Genomic DNA, 5,688 nt, shown 5'->3' on the forward strand with positions numbered 1-5,688 from the left:
GAGTAGCAGTGGTTGTAACAGCACAGTTCTTGTTGCTGGAGCTGTTGTTGTTGTGCTTCTTTCTGCGGCGTGATGACTTGGAGGGCTGAGCAGTGGCGGTGTCAGTGGATGCTGTTGTGGTGGCTTGGTGTAGAGACTTGGTTTGTCTATCCCAAAAACCGGACTTCACCCGCTTGTCATTGATCTCAGCGGCGAGTAGGTAAGTCTCTTCAATCGTTGCTGGCTTGGCGGCATGAACGAAATCGGCTACACAATCTGGCAAGGCTCGAATGTACTTCTTGATGGCCTGGTCTGGAGTCTTGACCTGACCGGGACATATGATGCTAAGCTGCTTGAAGCGAGCAGTGAGAGCAGCGTTGTCTCCATCCTTCTGCGTGATGGTCCAAAACTCGTCCTCCAGCTTTTGGCATTCGTGGGGAGGGCAGAATTCGTCGATCATGATAGCTTTCAATTCCTACCACGTCATCTCATAAGCTGCATCATTCCCGCGCTTGTTTCGTTCGGCCGTCCACCAGTCTAGAGCACGGGACTGGAAGACGCCTCGTTGAAGGTGCGGAGATTCTCAGGACAGCCGCTTTGGCGCAGAGTGACTTCAACCGAGTCAAACCAGTGAAACATGGCGGTAGGGTCATCTTCTCCAGTGAACTCTTTAGGTCCGCATGCTTTGAACTGCTTGAAACTGAAAGCAGCCTTGTTTGCATCTTTGGGAGCATCTGTTCGCGATTCTTCAGACGATTTGCTGACGTTTTCATAAACATCGCTCACAGCTTTTGCCACACTTTTGGCGATGATAGCGGCGAGACGCTTGTCTCTCTTCTCTTGACGATTCAGAAGGTGTCAGGATCCAGACGACGACATGGTCTGCAACAGACATCGTCACAGGACTTAACACAACGAAATCGAATCTCACCTCACACATCTAGACTACTAAAGCTCAGGAACACGAACAAGGCACAATCACATTTAAGCACATAGGCACGAAATCCACATAACCACAGAAGCACATAAGCAAATAGGGCACAGATTCACAGAAGCACATAAACATATACATATTAAGCACAGATGGAGTCAGAATACAGAAACCTATCCTTCCAAGCTCGCGTGTCGTTTGTATAGCGATCACGTATGGCACATATCGATTAGCATAGTATAATATAGCCTAACTTAGTCGTATAGCATAGCATAGCATAATATTGCCTAGATTGCAGCAACTGGATATCGAATTGAGATCGAATGGCAATGCGAGTCGTGTGTGTTGATCGAAATGACAGCAAAAATCAAATAACATCCAAAAATATAAACACATAAACAGTTAAAGCACACATAAAATCAACGAGTCATCAGAGTACACGGTTGCGGTTCTCAGAATCGAAACACATAAATACATAAAATCGAGAGTTAGATTGTCTGCGGCTACTAGACTTCGACTAACCAAGGCAGTTTGACTATTCACAGTGGACTTGTCGTCACTTTCAACGTTTGGGTTCGTGATCCTGCCTCGATTCTTGGGCATTCCACACACATTCCCTAGGTCATACTTGTGAGTTCAGGTCGTTGGAGTCCGTCGAATGCTTTGGTGAGATGATATAGAGTTCGGGATAAATTGCCAAGATTAGGTTTTCACCCCTGGCTTAGCAATTTATTCCTTGTTTTTAAGAAAATTGAGGAGTTTGAGCAATAATTCTGTCGAGAGTTTGCGGTTTTTCACACCTATTCTCGATGAATAAACTCCTCCCTTTTGTAAATAAATTGCAGGTTGACAAGTAATTTAGTCGGGAGTTCGAGGATTTCACACCGAATCCTGACTAAATCGCTCGTCTTTAATTGAAAATTCGAGTACAATGATAGCGAAGAATTGAGGGATAGAGCACATAAACTTGGTCTGATGGTTCCTAGCTATAGTCTAGGTCTCTAAGACAGCGACCCGGACTAGGTCGTGTCTAACCTAATTCCCTATAGTTATGGCTCTGATACCAATCTGTCACACCCCAACCGATGGCGGAATCATCAGGGCATGGCACTGAGCGAAACAGATTGTCCAGAAGTTTCCATAACAACTATTCATATAATCCAGTTAAAGATACGTCCCATACCGTATCCCGAATAAACAAATCATCATTACAGATAACATCCAAACAAGTAATTCTGTTCCGACAACTCAGATTTAAACATAACAAAACTAAATATTGTTCGAATGCCCTAAAGACCCAGCCTGACAAGATCTACAGACAACTATGCACTAGAAGCTTGTTCTTGACAGACAACTATTTGTTGGTGGCCTCTAGAGACTTATTCTAGCCTCGCTTTCCTAGCAAGCATACACCTTAAACACCTGTCATATACGTTAAAATAAAGTCAATACATAAAATGTAAAGGTGAGCATACAAGTTTGATAATAGCGTATAGAGTTCGAATAGTTTACGCATAACCAGCACGTACACAGAGGAAAACGAAGCATGTTAATTATCGACATGGATCTATCGATACCAACGACTGCGGGTTGACTGTCCGAGACAGTTTGCAATACACGATTACCACCGTAATCCATGCAAGTAATTGTCCTTAACAACCCCCGTGTGAACGGGTGCTGAGTCCAAACTATAGTACTACGTTGCTAAGGCAGGTAGACAACATTCCACGTGTAAACATAACAACAAGCATTCATTTAGTCACGTAATACATGCAATCGGTTAGCGTTCAAATAGTTTGAGTAGTGTGTTCGATTGTGATTTTGATAAGTAACGTATGTGACACCCAAAAGTGCTAAAAGCAAAAAGGGATCAAGTATACTCACAGTGATGGATTAATGGATTGAAGGGAGCACTAAGGGCCTGCCGTGTACTTTTGCTCGGAAGAGCTAAACATGTAGTAGCATCGCTGGATGGAACATTTGAATGATTACGACTGTGAAACCTGAATGTGCACGAGCTTTGCAGCTCGCTATCGACCTTAACGTACCTAGTCAGACTCGCCGTCTTCAAATTGAAGAATTGAAGGAAGAAAGTTCTCAAGATTGACCCATGCGGGGCATGGGGAAGCAACCTTTGGCAGGTCGGATGATATTTGCTACTTTATGGAATGAACATGGACCTCACTATGCAGCAACCTTAGGAAACTGGTGCACACGGAGCACACGGGCCTCGATATCCTATTCATCTGAGTTTTGATTCAATGTATTAAACCCGAAGACCATGTACGGGTGACCGGGCCTGAAGGCCCGCATAGCCACGCATGGGAACGATGTTTGACATATGGGAAAGTCAATGTGGGATATTAACAACCAGAAACACACGTATGGAAATGAGAATAGACTGCCATGGATTTTGTCATTAGTCTACTTACAACTCGAAACGGAAACAATATTACCTGGGCGATCGTTGATTGTCTCACGTAACCAGCACACTTTCTTGCAAACTGACGAGTCTTCACAAGCTGTGAATGTTCCTCTGAGAGAGGAGGTTTGGCACGAAGTGCCAACTCCTGTTACCTCTGAATTTGATCTATGCATGATTTATGTCAGGCAATACCCAACACCCTTGGCTCAGGTCAGGACCAGAGCATTGCTTATCGTCATTGGGCAAACGATCAGAGAAAACAAGCTCTATGGTTAAGTATTACTGCGGCAGTTATCATCTTGGTAACCAGACAGCTCTGTTGAGGCATTACCTAGACAATAATGTCAACCTTCTTGTTAGATTGAGATGGTGAACGACTTAATTACTGGTCCAGGACTGGTAGTCAAAACTCTTGGGAAGGTGGTTCAGATCGGGAATCGATTGGCGGCAACGCGTGACCGCCAGGAAAGCGGATAAACTTGAGAAACGCTGGAAGATCGCTGTAAGCGATCGTATCATGTTGAAAGTCTCACCCTGAGAGGGTGTGGAATGCTTGGTAAGCATGGCGAGCTTAACTGACGTCACGATGGATCATTCAACAGTCTACGAAGAATCGGTAGCGTAACCTACAAACTCGAGTTACCCGACGAGTTGGGTAACGTATGCGATGTCATTTATGTTTCGGATCTAAGACAGTGGTTGTCTCAAGGTTCGTTAACCTAGTCGAATTCCAATCGTGAGTGTTCGTTGGAACTCAAGGCGTGGACCGGAGTTCACATGGAAACGCCATGATCGAATGTGTGACAACCGTCAATTTTGCATGCATCCGTACAATTAATTAATTTTAATTATGAGCTTAATGACTGTGCTTGATTACATCTGATGCTTTAAACTGCTTACTGATTTATGTTATATACACACATGTGCATTCTTTACATACAGTCACTTCAATTATTTCATACAGACTCTTAGTGACAAACCTGATGCACAAAGCACAGTTAGTACAGTGGGAGAATAACTCAGACACATGCTGACAATGCCAGCACTTAGACAGATACTATTTTTAGGCCAGTGTGGGCCAGAGTTAAATCACTACACCAGTATGGAGTATAGGGAAGTGAGAAATATAAGACTATGTCACTAGGTGACAGTTTGAGTGCTGGAAAGTGCCTAAAACGCAATTTAATTACAGAATTCCACATTTTTAATAACAATTCAGTTTTTAACACGCTCATATTATTCATAATATTGACTAAGTAGTCCTGGACACTTTCCTAAGTGTTGGAATTAATTTCGTTACAAAAAGATGCACAAAAGACGCTTTACGGGTCAATTAAACGCTTTAACGGAACGATGCGAAACCGAACAACCAGACATTACCCGGGACATGAAAATATTGTTAGAAATATTATTTTATTATTTTAAATTAATCATGGTCACAAAAACCCCCATGCATCATGCAAACATGACATACACCCACTATACTTGTAAATACCCTTAAGTTTGTAGTAAATACCTACTAATTAACAAAATATTTACACTTTACCCCCCCCCCCATATCCGAAAATCTGCCCAAATTATTAAAGATATTTTGTTTAGATTTTGTGTAAAGTGGATCTTGTTTCTATTGGCCAAAAGTTGGGTATGATTACCCTAGAATTTGAAGGATGCATTTCCAAGGTGATAATCATCATTACTTCAAGCTTGCACCCAAACCCCTCTCTCCTCTCTCTATATTTCGACCCATACCCCCCCCCCTCTCATCACAACTGATTTTCATCTTCTCATACCTTCACAACTCCATCTCTTTCACTAGTAATCTCCATTCAAAGCTCCAAGATCCTCCATAGAAGCAAGAAGTTGAAGTGCTCTCAAGAAGCTTTGTCCAAGGCCTTTCTCACCATCATTTCTGGTCATCTCATCCTAAGATTACAACCCTAGCCTTGTGCTAGTAGTAAGTTCATTCATACTCTTGCCTCACTTCGATTCTTGTTCGATTGTTGCTTGTTTTGCTCACACAAAAACTCAAACAGCTTGCTGAGTTGGATTTCCAGCCAACTTCAACAGGCTGTAACGGGATCATTTTAAGTCGAAAAGTGGATTTTCTAAAGCCTAAAATGAGTATTTTGGAATAAGCAAACAAATGGCACTGGAATCATAATTTTTCGAGACCGTTTACTATTTTTAAAAGATTATTTTTGGACAGCAGCTCAAGCTGCATTTTTGTTTCAGAAAAAGTATGACATTTTCGTAGTCACAACTTAAGACCTGAATAAAATCAACCCATGAAATTTTTACAGAAGATGGACACCGTTGTCAGGACGACCCTCCAACTGGAATTTCGTCAAACGGA

This window comes from Helianthus annuus, chromosome 2, assembly GCF_002127325.2.
Source record: "Helianthus annuus cultivar XRQ/B chromosome 2, HanXRQr2.0-SUNRISE, whole genome shotgun sequence".
Taxonomy (NCBI): Eukaryota; Viridiplantae; Streptophyta; class Magnoliopsida; order Asterales; family Asteraceae; genus Helianthus; species Helianthus annuus.